The sequence below is a fragment of the Hemibagrus wyckioides genome, linkage group LG11, assembly GCF_019097595.1.
Source record: "Hemibagrus wyckioides isolate EC202008001 linkage group LG11, SWU_Hwy_1.0, whole genome shotgun sequence".
NCBI lineage: Eukaryota > Metazoa > Chordata > Actinopteri > Siluriformes > Bagridae > Hemibagrus > Hemibagrus wyckioides.
Window position 1 is genome coordinate 14678091 of NC_080720.1, and position 19039 is coordinate 14697129.

Consider the following 19039-nt stretch of genomic DNA (forward strand, 5'->3'; position numbering starts at 1 on the left):
AGCACTACAAAGACCTTGACAACTCCGCTCATCCTCTACACAGTGTGTAGCTCAGCAGAATAATCACTGGTTCGTTATTCCAGTGTATTAGAATTAGCGAATCAATGAATACTCACATTTGACTTTCACACTCCATGCTTTAACGCTAGTATGAGAAAAAAAAACTGCCTTCTTCCCCCAAATCTGTAATGCTTATTAATTGTGTTAGCATGGAATAGGACGCTGCTCCTTTCTACCATCTCACAATAGTAACAGGTTTCCTGGTAATATATTTCCTTGTACCTTCAGGTTAGAGGTTTAATTCAAAACACCAACCCTGTGTGCATGTTTTCCCTGTGTTTCAGGGGTTTCCTCTGGGTACTCCAGAATCCTCCCCCAGTCCTCAGACATGCATTGGAAGCATTAGCATCTCTAAAATTGTCCATAGTGTGTGAAAGTGTGCAATTGTGCTGTGCGACGATTCGGCACCCCATCCAGGATTTCCCCCACGTTGAGTTCCCTGGGAGATGTCTTTGTGAATGTATTTGTAGAGTATATTTGTATATATCTGACCATCACACCCACATGTGCTTGTTGAACATCTCATTTCCTATTTAGACCCCCATTTGCTGTTGTAATAATATGTTATAATGTTAATAACCTTCACTCTTCTGGGAAGGCTTTCCACTAGACTTTAGAGATTCCACTAGAAATTCTCAACTGACATTAGTACCAAAAATGCACCAGTGAGGACACTAAACCATGTCTTAACGGAGGTCACATTGTGTACAGGACCGTTGCCATGCTGGAGCAGGTTTGTGCTTCATGGTTTCAGTGAAGGGAATTGTATGTCTACAACATATAAAGACATTCTATACAGTTGTGTGCTTCCTTTATGGCAACAGTTCAGGGAAGAACCGTATATTATGTGTGTGTGCCGGTCAGATGTCTATATAACTTCGGCCATGTAGTGTATTTAACACACGTTAAATGTAGTGTATGTTACACAAGTATATTTGCACTAGAATGTATGATTTTAAATGCACTGGTGTTGGATATAGTGTGTGTTTTCTTGTTTTAGGTTTGCTGCATGCACGCACAGGCAATCCTGCTTGATCAGGCAGTCACAGTAATACCTGTGTTTAACATTTTTATTCCCATAATGCTTTTTTAATACTGATGGTAATGGAGATAATGGCAGCAGATAATTATATCCAAACACCAAGGCGTGGCTTTACTATTGAGGCATATTACTTAGTGCACATTATGCGGTTCGGATGCAGCCTTGGATTCTTTGCGTGTGTGTGTGTGTGTGTGTGTCGACTTCACACAATCACAATCGCAATCACAGCAGAAAAAATATCCTTCTGCAGGTAGGCTTTGAGAGCAACAGAGGATGACACTCCTTAAATTGAGCAGCTTTAAGATGACTGACTCAACACTCTACCTGTTTGTGCATTCTCATATTTTTTATATGTAAATTTTCATACAATTTGCCTCTACGTTGTTTGATACATGCAGATTTAGTTAATAAAACACTGAAGAAAAACCTGAGACCGTATCACAGTTTATGGATGAGAACGCTGTCCCCACATCACTCTCTCACTTCTTCACTCGCATTGCACCAGGCAGTTTTCCTCAGAGAGCACGGCCTGTGTTGCCGTAGAGACAGTGCAGTCGGCGTGGAGACAACCGTGACTGATGGTTTGGTTCAAAACGGGCGTGGCTCTCGTTCCCTGATGGGGGTCATGTAACACACAAACAGATATGCTCATGATGGACCAGTCACAGAGGAGAAGAAAAATCAATGCAGCAGACAAAAGGCTGGAAATAACACCATTGCTGTGTGTGTGCTTGTGGTCGTGTGTGTTTCAGGTAGCGAGTTACACTGGGGTATGTGCTTTATTTTAGTCACATGCTGCTCACTGTCATACATGAACTCTTAGAGTGGTGCTTGTATGTGTATGTGTGTTATTAAGCTTGGTTAAACACTAGAGCAGACTAGATTACTGCAGTCAGCTTTTCTATACTTACACACATTAAACACTACTGGGATAGAAGTGTGTGAGACATGGATAGATAGAGATAGAGAGAGAGAGCAAGAGAGAGAGAAAGAGAGAGAGGTGCTACAGAGATGGCAAAGCCTGACCACAGTCAACTGCACTTAGATAAATCGATAAAATGTGCTGCCTCAGCTTCTCTCTCATCTTACAAAGGCGAGTGCTTGTCATGCTTCTTTATTTCATTTGACTACTTTGAGCTTTCGAGTTTCCGTCCAGCTCTCATTGCAGTAAAGATAACAGAGTATCCCGTTTATCCGTCCCTGCTGCCAGTTCATATCGGCCATTCGTCTAATTGTCTCAGTAACTCCCCAGTGCATTTATTTCAGCGTAATTGTTTCATTTACTTCCAAGCTTTTAGGCTGGCTCTGAGAGAAATGACAAAACTAGATAGTGACTCAGAAGTTCACAGTAGCACCAGCTGGTGAGTGACGACTTGCTGTTTGTGTCCTAATGCGTTCATCTCCGAACCTACAGCTCGTCTCAGTAAGGCTCTGGAGCTTAAGGGGTTGATGCTACATTTAACAGCGGTGGTTAATGGCTCATACAAGAGAAGATACTCAGGGCCTTGAGAATTTTTCATAAGTATTTCTGTTTTTACCTAGCCTACTAGAGGCAAAATATCCAAAGAAAAGTTCCATCAGAACAAAAAGAGTTAGTTTTTTTTCACACAAATGTTTATAGCTTCCAAGTAAATGATATCAAACCCAAGCACTTGTTCATAAGCATCGAAAATTTGAAGGCGTTATCTTCAACCACTCAAATTCTGTGTAAGAACTGTGTAGACTATTTTTATATCAGACAGGCCATAAAAGATCATTTATTTATATTTCTCGGCAGAATAAAACGCCAATGTACAGGTAAAGAGTTGAAATAAAACACATAATTTACTAAAGCAGCAAACTGGCCATATAGTGTATAATTCTCATATAGTATTGATGCTAAATTTGTCTTAAAGTTTCAGTGCACAAAAGCGTCTTTTTCTTTCTTTTTTTGTTATAGATGTTTATTCTATGACTTATGTACTAATGAGTCAGTAGAACAATATGTACCATTTCAAACATTACATTTTCTACACATATTAAAAATGGTACAGAAAGTTTTTTGTAACTAATGAAAGAAACAAAAGTTCCTTTTCAAAAAAACTTAAAAAACTTAATGAGCTCTGCTGAGTTTTGTATGCAAAACAAGAAGCCTCAAGAAAAGTCTCTAGAAAAACTGTAGCAGCTTCTAAAAGATGCTTAGTAAAACTCACCAGTTAATTTCCATAATAAAACAGCACAAGCTGTGCCAGTGTCTAATAATGCTATAATGCTATAATGCAATAGTATACTTAAAATACCTAAAAAAGCGAATAGTTGTCACATCTACTTTTGTCATGGTTAGACACTTGGGGCACTATGGGAGTTCAGTTCAATTCATTTTACTTGTATAGTGCTTTTAACAGTGGACATTGTCTCAAAGCAGCTTTACAGAAGTTTATAAGCATTGAATAAAAATGATAAGGTTTAAAATGACTATTTATCCCTAACATTTATCCCTAATGAGGAAGCCTGAAGCAACAGTGGCAAAGGAAACTCCCTGTTCTGATGTGAGTAAGAAACCTTGAGAAGAACCAGGCTCAGAAGAGAACCTCATCCTCAATTAGGTCACACTGGACAGTAAATAATGTAAATGAAATTAATGTCTGTTCTACAGCAGTTGATATTCACATGGAATTGTGCAACCAAGAGCTCCTAAGGGTTAGGGTTGCGATTAATTAATTAGCTATTAATGGCTCCTAATGGGTCAGTGAGTAGATGGGCAAAATGCTAGCATTATTTCTTTGCCATTTTTTTAGTTTTTAATTAACCAGTAAAAAAGATTAAATTGAGAACGTAGATAAGCATAACATGTTATTAGCAGTAACTAAGTTAGTTTTGTTGTGACTTTGAGCAAGCCACTTTAGCCCCTCTGCTCCAGGGCATTGTAGCATGTCTGATCCTGTGCTCTGACCCCAACTACCTAACAAACCGACATATGCCCCCCAAAAAAATACATTATACGTGAGAAATAAAGGCTTATTCTTTTTCTTCTCCTTGCATGTGCTTTATGGCGAACAGCAGAGGAAACAGTTAGTGAATTCTTGTATAGTGAAGTTGCCCTGAATTACACATTAAGTTTTATATTGGATACAAAAGGAAACACATATTCTAAAATACGACACACTTTATTTTTGTTCATTTTAAGCTGTTGAGACCAAATTGTCCCATAGACATTTAAACTGTCTGACTTGATAATCAGACCAATCGATCCCAATAGATTCAATTGCCAGTTTCCGAAACTGTTGTCAACTATCTGTAGCTTACAATCCCTTTTTTAGAAGAAGAATTAGAATTAAGTGGTAATTATTTTTCCTTTTGCCTGTTAGGTTACTTTTGGGTTACACATGTGGATGCTGTCATGTTATCAGTGTGCATCTTCTGTCCATTTTCCAAACTTTCACCTACTGTATATGTTTTTGCGACGCTGTATTTTGGCTGCTCTGACAATTGCATTTGGTATATGAACCGTGAGTGCTGTGGCAATTCTTCAGTATCTAATATCCATAATGGGGCAAACAGGGATCACCGTGAGTGTATTTTCTCCATAATGGAAGTTTCTGTCTCTCTGCAGTGTCACTGAGAAATTAGGTTATGGAATAGTGATATCATATGACTGCCAGTTAACACTGTAGGCACAGTGAGGAACTGATGCCACTTAAAGGATCTAATGACATTTTCTGCAACACTGTTATTTGGAAAGGGAAACACTGACTTAACAAGCATGTAAACATGAATCTCTGGCTTCAAAAGAAAAAAGGGATTCAAAAAAAAAGAAGCTTTCCTGATGGTTTAAGATTTCGGTTTTTATTCTGGGGTAGAGTCATTAGTCTTTTTGACTCATTTTAAATGTGTATGGATCTGAAACATTGCACCTACTCTATTCTCACCTCCTCTTGCCCGTGGTTTAGAAGGTTGACTAATAGATACCCCAGGCCTCGATTGCTGAACTTAATGAGCAAGCGGTAATGGAGCCTGTGGGGGTTGAACACATTCGGTTTGAGATTAATTGTCTGCAGTGTGCACCGGGTAGCCTTCTGTCTAAACACTGCAAAGCTGCTGCAGTGATGCAGGTACTCGCCTGAGTAGAGAGAGAGAGAGAGAGAGAGAGAGAGAGAGAGAGAGAGAGAGTGCTCACTGAGAGTGGTGAGGTGAAGACAGAAAGATTTTCTTTGATAAAATAATACCAACGAAGACAAAAAATGTTGATAATCTGTAAACTACGTTGCAGGACACACTGACCTAGACCATGAGCTTGTTACTCTAGTTATCTCTTTATTTTTTGAGTGTTTGTGGTGCTGTGATGGATGTATTCCACCCTTACACTCACTGTTCCCAGGATAAGCTCTGGCTCCATCATGAGCCCAACCATAAAGATTTAACTGAGGGTTTGACCGTTATAAAATACATCAACCCTTCATTATTTATTTTTAATTATGTCTATCACAGAAGAATGACTTCCAGTATTTATGGTAGCGTGTAATCCTGTAACACTCGCGCAGATTTGTTTGCTTATGTCTTTCACAGCATTGCTCTACACAACACAGTGTTTCATTTATTACACTCACTATATTTATGCAGAAGACTGAAGTTCCAGTTGGTAAAAAAAATCAAAAGTGGTGTGCGTCTGTTTATTGTTGTGTGTTTTCACACACATTTTGGGGCGTACATCATTGCTGTAGTTTAAAAGACTGCATCAGCGAATGAAAGCAGCTTTCTATTCTGAGCAGTTCCTGACTGCTTCCATTATGTAAATTGTATTGGTACAGGTTAGATACAGGATATTCATTCATCTTCAGTTCTGATTTGGAGCCTTTCCCAGGAACCCTGGGAGTGAGATAGGACTACATGCTGTCTTAGGAGGAGAACCAAAGGAAGCTCACACGGATGTAGGGAAAGCATGTGAGACTCCACACGGACTACATGTGATGCAATGCTAAATGTTAATGCAAATATATCTCAGCAAGTGAAAATATTGATTACTTTTTCAGAGAGTCTTTACTTTTCTAGGCTTTGATCCACCAAGCTGACTGTTTTTTGTAGATGTTATCTGTAGTTTTAGCAGCTGCCACTAATCGGTCTTTATAAACACAAACTGAAGATGCACAACTGGAGTCATAGTGAATCATCAGGTGAATTATTATTTCACAACATTAGCATGTTTGTAGACAGAAATGATTTTTTGTTTAGTTTTTAAAGTGCTTTCACACTCTGAATCAGAGCGAAACTTTCATTATGGGTTTGGTTCAATTTTCTCACCCTGCACGTAAATCACAACAAACCAAAAGACAATATAAAATTACTCATGCAACAGTTTCATTCATCTGTCAGAAATACGGAGGAGCAAAAAGGTCAACAGTTTTTTTCTAGGTGTATGTAAGAAATCACTAATTGTTTTAGCCTTGTGTGTGACCCCATATACACCTTGTGTTTAATCGACTTTATTCCGCTTGGATTCGGGTCAGTTCAGGGTCAGATCAGTTTTTGACAGTAATTCAAACTGCACTTGGAGCCAGACCATCCAGACCATTTCAGTAAGACACTTTCAAATCAGCTACTCTCTGAGATGTCAAAAAAAAAAAGCTGCACCAAGATGAAGAATGCATCATTTGTCCACTAAAAAACTATATATATATGAAAGCAACCTTAGATATAGACTTATGCCCATAAGTTTTTTTTTCTTCTGGTTTTGCAAGTTGTTTCCTTTCAAACCAGCACAGAATGTATGTGTGTGCCAGCCATCAGCTGTCATCGCTGGGATGTGTCTGAGTGCGACATTTTATTGAAAACAGAAGGCAATAGAAGGCCTTCTGGCTGTTATTTCCTGAATGCATGTCTCTGTTCTTTCATTTTATTTCTTGTTGTTGGGTTGTCGATGGGTGCCATGTCTTTGCAGTTGTTTTGGGTAGCAGTGAGGTGTACACAGAAGATAATGAAGTTCTAAATAATGCCTCTCTTTGCGTATGCAATGCTTTTTACTCATCCAGACTACTTGCAAGAAAGTAGGAGCATTTCTGTTGATGGTTATTACGCACAGTTGTTAGTTGTACCATCTAAAATTGTATATTATTTCATAAAAAATAATTTTACTTAAAAATGGCAGAAATTTAGAATATAGAAAATCTTCTATAATTATTCTATGTGCACAAACACAATATAAATCAATGAGTCATGCTGTATTAAACAAATTAAAGGAGTACAACGCATTGCATTGTGTTTTATCTCCTTCCTTCATCTATGAAGCATTACGCTGAACAAGGTGAAACCCTGATACAAGATAAGATCTCAGTCTCAGGTGAGATGTACAAACACGATGGCCATAAATTCTTCCATCCCACTAGACTTAGATGTACACTTCATCTCTGTCTTTTTATCGCTCTTTATCTTTGCGTCACTTTCTGTCCTGCTTTCTCTTCATTTTCTGAACACCATACCAGTCATACTTTACTCAGTCACATAACCCCACATCTATCAACTTGCTTTTTTCATGGCAAGTGTCTTGTCATTGTTAAGATGTCGTGCACCTATTCACAGCAGGAGATGATGAAGCTGCGTGGAATATGCTCTGTTGTCTCGAGGTCAGCGTAGAGCACTTCCTTATCTCCATCGTCCTATCTGAATTAAGATAATCTTATAATGAGCGCACAACAGCCCTGGGCATTGATTAAACATAAGAGCAGGAGCACTACTCTTGTTTATTGATTGATAGCAGAAATAATTGAGAAATTACCATCTCATCTCAATCCTCTTTCCAAATGTGTGCTGGAAAAAAAAAGGACGGACCTTGTCCAGCACCGCCATTATATCTTCCTACCAGTGTGATTAGTTTGCAGTTTGATCAAGTCAGAGTGTATTCATTTTACATTCTCTTCTAGTTTTATTCTGCATTCATCAAACATGCTCTTTTTGTTATGTGTAGAGGTTTATTATCATGTAGTCCATTGCTACAAAGTAAGCCTTAGGTAACGTTTGACCAGCAACATCTAAAATACAAAGCAGTCAGCTTTAGTGTCTCTCTGTCTTCCTCATGCTGTAAAATGTAGACCAACATACAGATTTATAGTTAATAATATATATGATATGCATAATAACTTACACACTTTATGTTTCTTTTGTTATTGTTTTACCAAATCTGAGAGCAGATACACACCTGAATCAACAGATGAGTGTCGGATATCAGGTCAGATGTGATTCCTTCCTAGTCTAATGCAATGATGTATTTTAAGCTGTGAACTCATGGTTCTGACTAATGCAACATAGCTGTTACATGTGAACATTAGAGACAGCCAAATGAAAACAATGATAGACCAATAGCTGACGTGAATAGCTGACCGCAATCCATATCAATATATACAAATTGTATTTAAACAATTATCTTCTATAGCTTATCTGATGTTTAGCTATCATCACATATCTCGGCCACAGTAGCTTGCAGAGACCCGTTTACTCAAAATAGGGTGATGCAAAAATGAGTACACCCCACAACAAAAACTACTACATCTAGAACTTTGTATGGCCTCCATGATTTTTAATGACAGCACCAAGTCTTCTAGGCATGGAATGAACAAGTTGGCGACATTTTGCAACATCTATCTTTTTCCAGACTGGATGCTGGACGGAGAATGATGCCCAACTTGTCTCTTCAGAATGCCCCATAGGTGTTCAATTGGGTTCAGACATACTTGGCCACTGAATCACTTTCACCCTGTTCTTCTTCAGAAATCCAACAGTGGCCTTAGATGTGTGTTTATGATCATTGTCATGTTGGAAAAGTGCACAACGAACAAGAGCACAGTGTGATGGTAGCATCTTCTCTTTCAGTATAGAGCAGTACATCTGTGAATTCATGTTTCACTATAGGCACCATGCATTTTTCTTTGTATTCCTCACCTTTGTGACGCCATAAAGTTTTAAAGCCATCAGTTCCAAAAACATTTATCTTGGTCTCATCACTCCAGAGTATAGAGTCCTAGTAGTCTTCATCTTTGTCAACATGGGCCCTGGCAAACTGTAGGTTTTTTTGTAGGGCTTTTTTGTGCCTGGGCTTTAGCAGAGGCTTCTTTCATGGATGGCACCCATGCATGCCACTCCTCTGCAGTGTACGCCGTATTGTGTCACAGGAAACAGTCACCCCAGTTTGGATTTCTACTTCTTTAAATAACTGCAGTGAACTTGCATGCCGATTTTCTTCAACCCTTCTGAGCAGAAGACGCTCCTGTCGAGGTGTTAACTTCCGTCAACGACCTAGATGTCTCTGTGAGATGGTTGCAGTTCCATCTTTTTAAAATTTTTGTACCACTTTTGCTACAGTATTCTGAATGATAAGTAAAGCTTTGCTGATTTTCTGGTAGCATTCACCTTTCGGGTGTAAAGAAATTATTTTCTTGTGACATTTCTATTCCATGTGATGCCATTGCTGACAGCATGAAATGAGAAGGGGATTTCTTTAAGTAACACCCCTTTTATAGTCAACTGTTTGCTGGACACCTGTGTAATGAATGATTAGACTCACCTGTGGCTGAATTCTTGTTAAATTAGACATTTGTAGTCTAAAATTTAGCTTAGCTCCAGAGACTTTCAGTGGGGTGTACTCATTTTTACATCACCCAAATTTGAGTAAAAATTTTGTTCTCTAAGTTATTTTATTAACCTTACTTTCATGTTATAAGTTAAACAGATGTTATATAAAACTTGTCAACAGTTTGAAGATTGTTTTTGTGTTCATTGAGATACTGCTTAAAATGTTACTTTTCAACGGGGGTGTACTCATTTATGCTGAGCACTATACACTACTGATCAAAAGTTTGGGATCACTTGCATATTTCAGCTTGATTTCAGCTAAGGAGGAAGACTCCATCATCAGCCAATCCATCTTGTAGGAGATGCTCCAGGAAGCATGGGGGTGAAATCTCATCAGATTATCTTGAAAAATTGACAGCTACAATACCCAGGCTGTAACTGCTGCAAAAGGAGTTTTTTTTTATGAAGTTTGAAAAAAAGATATATATATATATGCACATATTTGATGTGCCACAGGTTTTATGCTGGATGCCCTTCCTGATGCTACCCTCCCATTTTATCTGGGCTTGGGACCAGCACTAAGAGTAATCCCCCCAGTGGCTGGGTTGGGTCCCTGCCCAGGATTTGAGGCTGGCAATGAAAGCGCAGGATCCTGCTGCTGGATCCTTTATACACAGGTATATATATATATATATATATATATATATATATATATATATGTATATATATATATATATATATATATATATATATATATATATATATGTGTGTATATATATATATATATATATGTGTGTATATATATATATATATGTATATATGTATATATAATTTTATAAAGTTGGGAGCATGAAATTGTCCAAAATGTCTTGTTATGCTGAAGCATTAAGAGTTCCTTTCACTAGAACTAAGGGGCTAAGCCCAACCCCTGAAAAACAACCCCACACCATAATCCCTCCTCCATTAAACTTTACACTTGGCACAGTGCAGTCAGGCAAGTACCGTTCCCCTGGCAACTGTCAAACCCAGAGTCATCCATTGGATTGCCAGACAGAGAAGCGTGATTCGTCACTCCATAGACTTATTGCACAGGTGGCAACCAATCACGGTACTACACTTGAATTCACTGAGCTTCTGAGAGGGACCCATTCTTTCAGAAATATTTGTAGAAGCAGTCTGCATGTCTAGGTGCTTGATTTAGTACACCTGTGGTCATATATATATGTGTGTGTGTGTGTATATATATATATATATATATATATATATATATATATATATATATATATATATATATATATATACACACATAAAAATATGATGATACAAATTCCAACATACAGTACTACAGCTGCATCAGTACATTTAAAGATTCCTGTTAATAATAATCATGTCAAATCGAGCAGAATATAGTGATATTAAGCGCGAAAGAAGTGGTTAAACAGACTGCAGGAAATGTGCAGCAAACCAGAAAGCATTAATATCTGATCTCAACTCTGAAATCCGTTCTTCCACTTTATCTGCTCCCACAGTATAATTGTATGATTAGATCATTGTTCTCAGGGGATCATCAACCACTGTCTAGACACATCATCTCCTTCCAGAAAAGGTAAAAGACCTCCTGAGTGTTGGTATAGACCTGGCAGGTGAAGTAAGGCAGATGAAGTTACACTGGGATGGGAATCACCTCATATCAGCTTAAGCATGAATAACACAATAGCTTAGACTTTTCCTTTGCTTTCTTTCTGTGCAGAGAAAGAACAGAAGAAAATTCTGATTTATGACAAAAAAATCACAGGACCTTAAATGGACATGAATTTTCTGTGACCTTCAACCCTTGTGCATTTTTTTTATAGAATATTTATAGCCTTTAAAAATCATACTCATGACATGTTTTGACATATTTTTGTGTTTGTATTTCCACTGAGTCATTGTTGAAGAGCTAGTGGAAGTAGGTGGACAAGGAAATTTGGCAGTTTTTATTGTGTTACTGCAGCATGTCAGGACAAAAAAAATGCTTTTAAAACACATACACTCCTAATTTATGCAACTCATTAACATTTGATACTCTCAATAACATTTCAAAATAGTACACACAATCATTTTCAGTAGTTATAGTGATAATTGATCAAATTGACCTATAAAACAATCAAGTCATCCCACATGAGGTCACAAACAATAGCTTGGGGACCTAGAAATATTTTTTCAATAAGAGATGTGACAATATACAGTATAAGCCCAAAAGAATGTGGACACCTGTTGTAATCCTGCTTTGCTCTTATAATATCCTCCACTCTTCTTGAAAGGCTTTCCACTAGATTTTGGAGCATGGTTGTGGGGATTTGTGTTCATTCAGCCACAAGAGCATTCACGTACTGATGTTGGGTAATGAGTGCATTTCATCCCGAGGATGTTCAGTGGAGTTAAGTCAGAGTTCTGTGCAGATCACTCGAGTTCTTCAAGTTTTATTTATTTATGGATTTTTGGCAGACTCCCTTATCCTGAGTTACTTACATTTTTAGCTCATTATTATACAACTGAGCAATTGAGGGTTGCTCAGGTACCCAGCTGTGGCAGCTTGCTGGACCTGTGATTCGAACTCACAATGATCAGTAGTCCAACGCCTTAACCAGTAAGCTACCACATCCCAGTCAGCCAGAACCATATTGTCAATGGGCTTGCTTTGTGCTTGCTTTTGTGCTGGAACGGATTTGGGCCTCTTAGTTCCAGTGAAGGGAAATTTTCTACAACACACTAAGACATTCTACACATTTGTGTACTTCCAACTTTTGGGGAAAAACCACATAGGTTTGATGGACATATCACTGTCCCTTCCTCCTTCAGAACTGAACCCTTCTTCTTCTGCACTGCTGCTGGTAACAGCTGTGATAAAAGATCGTCCTCCAGGTCAGCACAAACCTTTGTGTCTGACTTTACATAACCAAACTGACAATCAAAAGATATGCGACATGGGCGAGTATTCTAAACTGTCACAAAGCATTCTGGGATGATATGGTGGACACGTTGGTGATCTGAATGATGCTGTCAGCACCCCTATATTTCTAAACTAACAGAAGGGCGTCGATCAGAATTGCTGTGGGAGGTACGCATGGTGTAATTGCAGCTTTGCTTAATCAGACCACAGTATGAGGTGGAAATCCCCTAAATTAAAGGTTAAGCTTATGGTCTATGTCTAATTAAACAAGCTTTTATGTATTTTTGGCTGTTTGGCTCCACCCTCTTCCTTTGCACTATATACAGGAGTCATAAGCCAAGACAACAAGATGGATTTTTATTAGAATTAGATGAGGTCCTTTTTGTCATATAAAAGAGTTTATTATATTAGGAAGTTATTATTTTTGGTTTGATTTTAGTTATTTCTTTTCTGTTTATATCCTGTAGTATTTTGCAGTGCTGTTAGATTGTAATATAATAGTTCTGAACAGAATCTGCAAGCATTTGTGTATTTGTGCAGTCTGAAACTTGCAGTATGTAGCTTCATTTTTTCTAAAAACTACAACTGCTATGAGTTCCAGGCACGAAATGGAGTGACTGTAGTGTGCATAGGATCCTCTGTTCTGAATAACTCTGTGATTGCTCATGCACATGCTCTCTGCAAGACATTCAGGGCTCACTTACAACGTGACCTAATTTTCTGCAGCCCACCCGCAAGTTCTCGTGCTGCTGGCGGTTTTGAAGTCGTCTCTTTATAAGAGTATTTTCAAAGTCCTGCCTGCCATTCATGCAAAACTATGTCAGATGGTTCAGGGGCGTTCCTCTCGGCTCTGTTGTTTTGTCATTGAATGCGTTCAGAGATCAGTCAAAGACATGGTGAGCAAAAGAGTCAAAAAATAGACAGAACGTACAAGAAGTCTTGGAATGTTTAAAAGAATGACATCTCCAGAGCTGGAGAGGGTTTGAGTTTTTCAGTATGTGTGGTATCTGAAAAGGGGCCAAATGTGTGTAAGCCCCAAAGGCTGAAGCTGTGTGCATCTAAAGGAATGGGCTAGGTTTCAGTGGTTAACCTAAGATTGAGGAGTGCTACATAAGCAATGGCTAGCCAGCACAAAGAAACAAAGAAATAAAAAACACTCTTCCCTCTCAGCTTTAGGGTTATGTTTACCTTTGAACAAAATGGCTAGTTCCCCGTCATCACAGATAGCACTCATTTGTGCAGAGTTTGCTGGTTCTAGAAATCCAGTTCAACAACAAAGTTTGTGAACCCTTTGTAATTGCCTGTACTTTCATGTGTTCTTTTCTTTATTCAAGTTATAACAATAGACAGACACAATCTTTATACAATTGGACTTTGAATGTTTTTAGTGAACACACTGATTAATCAGGATAAAGTACAAAGTGTGTGAACCCTCCTAATGAATATATCATTAATTAAAACTTTAGGAGGAGGACTAACCTCTACTAAATGTTTCATGTAGCTGTGAAAATGACTCAGATAACGCTGAGGAGGAATGCTTGAACATTTCTGTCTGGAAAACTGGTTTTATCATTATTTCTGTTTTTTTCCCATGGATTCCTAAAGGTCATATTAGAACTAGACGACATCGCAGTTGGGTTAACACACTAATCTCTGTTTTGTTTTCATTTTGTCTTGGCCAACTTCTTCTTTTAAGTGGACAAAAGCTATTACCTGGGTAGGATGAAGGCTAATGTTTTTTTCCGATGTGTACAGCCATGGTGCTCAAACAGCATCACAGGTCAGCGTAACTCCCTCTTCTGCATACATGAGCTCACAGACACTCACCATTGGATAGTGTTGCTGTGATTGACAGGAGAGAGAGAATATCATCCCTCCCACCCATTACAACATGGCCAGTTTTGCACTTTTGGACTCCCCCGTGATCTGTGAATGATAAAGTAGACATTTCCCAGTTGCGCCTGATTCATTGATTCTTTAAGGGATATAAACAAAGTAGCCCCAAACCTGTTCAGTGAGATTGTAGTCATGGCTCTGTGCAGCTCACTCAAGTTCTTCTACTCTTACGGCAAATTATGTTTTTATCAGGCTTTCTTCGTGCACAGGAGCAATGTCATGCTGGAAACAGGTTTGGGCCTCTTAGTTCTAGTGAAGAGAAATTGCAATGTTATAGCAATCAAAGGCAGCATTTACAACAATTTGAGAAACATATGAGTATGATGGTCAGCTGTCAACTAGTCTCATATATGACAGCGGAAGGTCTGGACTCCAAAGCAGCTTTTATATGCCAAGGACCGCCTATGAGGGATTCTGACTGACATATAAAGCAACCAATCCCAATTTGTTTTTTTCAGGGTCATGTTTAGGGATGTGAAAATGTAAAGTCCTATAAAAACAGACTGTTTTGCAGCCACAAATTGTTCATTTAAGTCATGCTGAGTCTATACTGTGAACTTCATATCATTTGGAAAATCTAGCGTTTAGCTGATCCTCATTAGCACCCATTGTCACAGTTGTAAACACAGTGGCTTCCTTCTTCCATGAGGGAAGTAGAGCATTACGATTACGGCTTTGTAGAAAACACGACACACACATCTCTAACCAATCAGATGACTCCTGAAGTGTTTGTGTGCTGTTTGCATGAGCTGTTCAACCCATGGTTCTTGGCCTTGATCTTTTAAGCTGAGACTAGGTGTCAGCAAACTTTTGTTCATATAGTGAATCTCCACCATGTCACAGCTGGGGTGAGGTTTATAGATTGGTAATGTAAGAATACAGTTGAGGAAACCACTGCTCTCCAAACATATTGCTGCTAAATATCTTAAGTTTGAAAAAGGCTACCTGGATGTTTCTCTTAGATAATGTTCTGTGAATGGATTGAGGCAGAAACTGAAGATAATTTTGTTTGGTTTTGGAAATACGTAGCTACTACACACCAACACTAAAACCTCAGGCCAGCTATAAAGCATGTTATTGGGCAAAATGTGTTTGTTTCTTGTGCACCCATGAGAAAATGAGAAAATGCAACTTTCTGAAGGCAGAAAGAGCTTCATGACCTTCAGGCTGAGTAGAAAGTCTGAGTAAACGAAGTGTGTTGCAGTAACATGATATCACTCAAATAAATCACATACATTCCAGCCCCATGATATACGAGTGCACTTTCCAATCTCATATGTTCCATGTGAGTTCCTTGGGGAAGAGTTGAATGTCAATCATGCAGCCACTTCACCTGGAAAATGAAGATATACAGTGATGATATCTTTTACAGTACAACAGATTAAGTACCTTACTCTAGCTGACTTGTTGGTTTTAAGCTTCCTGGGTCAGGATGGTGGTGCAGCAGGTAGTTTTGCCACCTCACACCTCACAGCTCCTGAGTTTTGCATGTTCTCAGTGTCACTGTGGGCTTCTTCCTGCTTCTCTAATGTGCCTTTTACCTCCTTTCTTTTTTGAAATATCAAGTTCGAATGGATTTCAAATGTCATGCAATTTGAATATATTTAAATACACCCTCTCAAAAAAAGGCTACTGCAACACACATTTTTTTGAGGATTTTATTAACACCCCATACAATAACACCAAATAATACGCAGTCATATGAGGCTGTATGCCTGCTGCTGCTCCACTCGTCTGTGCCTTGGTACGACTTTCTGCTGCCTCAATTTGTGTCGTAAGACAGCTGTTTCTTATGACAAACAGACTTATACAAAAAAAAATGGCAATGGTGTTTTAAGTGGTTAATTCTCTGGGTTGTTGATCAGAAGATTGGGGTTCAAGCCTGAGCAGCAACAAGCTCCACTGTTGGGCAACTGAGCAAAGGCCCTTAACCCTCCCAGCATTAGGTGTGCTGTATTATAGCTGACCCTGCTCTCTGACCCCAACTTCCTCAGCTGGGATATGCAAAGAAAAAAATTCTATTGTTCTATAATCTATGTGTGATGATAAGGGTTTTGCGCCCTCAGTTCTACTTCTTCTTCTTATCTTTGACTGGCACTTTGCCATCTACAGTGTAGAACACAAAATACTTCCACACACTGCTTTTTGGATGATCTGAGGTCGTAATTGTCCGTTCAAGGAAGCTCAGCTGCTTGCTGTTTTTTCCATTTTTATATCATTAGCTTCATTTACTGATGGGTCAAGATGTCATTCATAACTTTCAGGGTGCCCACTCCTGGATCAGATGCTAAACAACAAAATTAAAAGCTGTCTAATGTGCTTAGGCTGCACAATAATATTCGTATGGGCACATTATAGTTTAAATATGAATTTTTCACATCATGTTCAGACAGATGTAAAAAGGTGAGAGCAATAGAATGGTGTCTTATGTTGACATCTAAGATATATTCCAGTCTCATGCTCAGTGGATAGGCTCCAGCTCCACCATGACCCTCAGTAGGACAAAGCAGTTCCTGAAGATGAAGGAATAAAGAAATATCTTTCAGAATATGCTCTAAAGCAGGGGCTCATTTATCTTGATAGGTGCATCTGCCTCATTTACCCTTAGCCTTAGAAGCAGAAGAATGCAAAGCTGTTGTGTTTCTTGAAGCTGGATTACAAAGCCGCTTTAAAATGAGCCATGAAAGAATGCATTCTTTCCAAGCAGCTACAGGGACGTGACTTAGTATAATAGAACATCCTGATGTTAGCTTTCCCCGTGGCCTTGTTATTCTTGAATAATAAAACAGAGCTGCACATTATAGCTCTATTGAATGTTGGTCATCGAGTCATAACTGTGTTGTTTGTTTCGAGCATTATGGCAAGTCTTGGTCTACTATGATAAGGGTTTCTTTAGGTGGCTTGATGAATTCATAACACACAATAAATAAATAAATAAATAAATAAATAAATAAAACAGTACAGGCTAATATTTATTTGTGTGACATTCAGGGCAGTGCTTTATCAGCCTAGAGGACAATTATACATAATGAATTAGGAACCCTGCTCATTTTGTTGTGACAAGTTGTAGTTGAAGAGGTCAGCAAAACAGCTTCAAGGAATGAATTAAAAAAGTCACACCCATGACAAACTTCTAATTTGTTATGCATGTATAAAGATGTTTTAGATTTACAGGCTGCAGAAACCAAACCTCTAAAACAGCAGCAGTATACAGTACAATTAAGACAAATCTCTCACTCGTATGGATGCCTTGTTCATACATTTATCTAAAACGTAGCACTTTATCCAGAAGAAATATCGTTTCAATCTATAATTCGACACCGTTTTCATAGAGGTAAGAACTTCACTACCTCCAAGCTAACAGTCAGACAGAAATCTAAAGATAAGTGAAGCTCAGAAATGTACAAAATGTCGAGATGTTTTATTTTATAAGTGCAACATCTCCAGCTGTTTTACATTGGTGAGACCTTTGGTTAGGCTTGAAGTAAAATCACAGAGCATTGACCAAAGCTACTGCTGAAACTGAGAGATGCAAACACTGTCACATGACTGAGTCATTTCTTCTCTGTTTCTTTCTTTCCTGTATATCCATGCTCTTATGATACTAATTATTACTAATTATTGTCTTTCATAATCACACGTCTAAGGAATAGGAAGGAACGGGAAAAAAAGATTTAACCTTTGAGCGTTTAATAGAAATCATTAGTGATGCAGCAGTGTAGTGTAGCGGCTATCAGCTGATGAAGCAAAAAATGAGCATCATCAGCAACTGATTGCAATTAATTGTTAACAAGCGATAGTCAGTGTTCCTTCAGCCAACAGTCAATTGTTTGAAAAGTACAGCATGCTGGCCAGAGGACATTGCTAGCGTCACATTTTTCTAAGCAAGAACCCACAACATGCCCAGCTTTACTTTTAAATAGTTCCCAGTACATGAGGAACACTGTAGTGGTCAAAACACTACAATATTTCTTCCAATACTTCACTACTACTGAGGATACCAGTGATATTGCATCATTGATGGATAAAAAGAACCGTGAGGAGAGATGAACATGAAGTAAACTGACGATATTCATTTCATGAACAAAATGAAAAGAAAATCAAGTGGTTGTTTTAGTGAATAAACTTGGCTTGGACGTAGTAAGGAGTCTTGTGTTATGGTTAATGATAGTATGTGCAAGCACTGGCCTCTCCCTTGGCCTGGCCTTGCCATACCTTTATAGCTTTGCCCTCATGACCTATAGAGGGTACACACTCATTTAAAAAAAACCCCATTAAAACATTCCAAACCAAGAAATTAACTTAAATAAAAATTAAGTTATAAATAGTTATTCAAATATTAACATAAATATATCTGTGGTTCTACAAACGAGCATTTGATCAGGGTTTCAGTAAAGTGTTTCCAGTTTATTGCATGATTTATTCATATTTTGTGTCCATGAACCCTACTTGCGGGCTTTCTTGCATTTAAAGGCATTAAGGAAGACGGCCAAGCTGCTTATATCACCGTAGCTGTGTAGATCCAGTGCTGCCTGTAATTTACATTCACATTCTTATGTAAGATTTGATTA

At 38.4% G+C, this 19039-nt stretch overlaps 1 protein-coding gene across 2 annotated transcripts in view; it reads left to right on the forward strand.

Moving 5' to 3' along the window:
• Window positions 1–19039, forward strand: part of srgap3 (SLIT-ROBO Rho GTPase activating protein 3) — a 129749-nt gene that overhangs the window by 18529 nt on the left and 92181 nt on the right. The window lies entirely within an intron of this gene.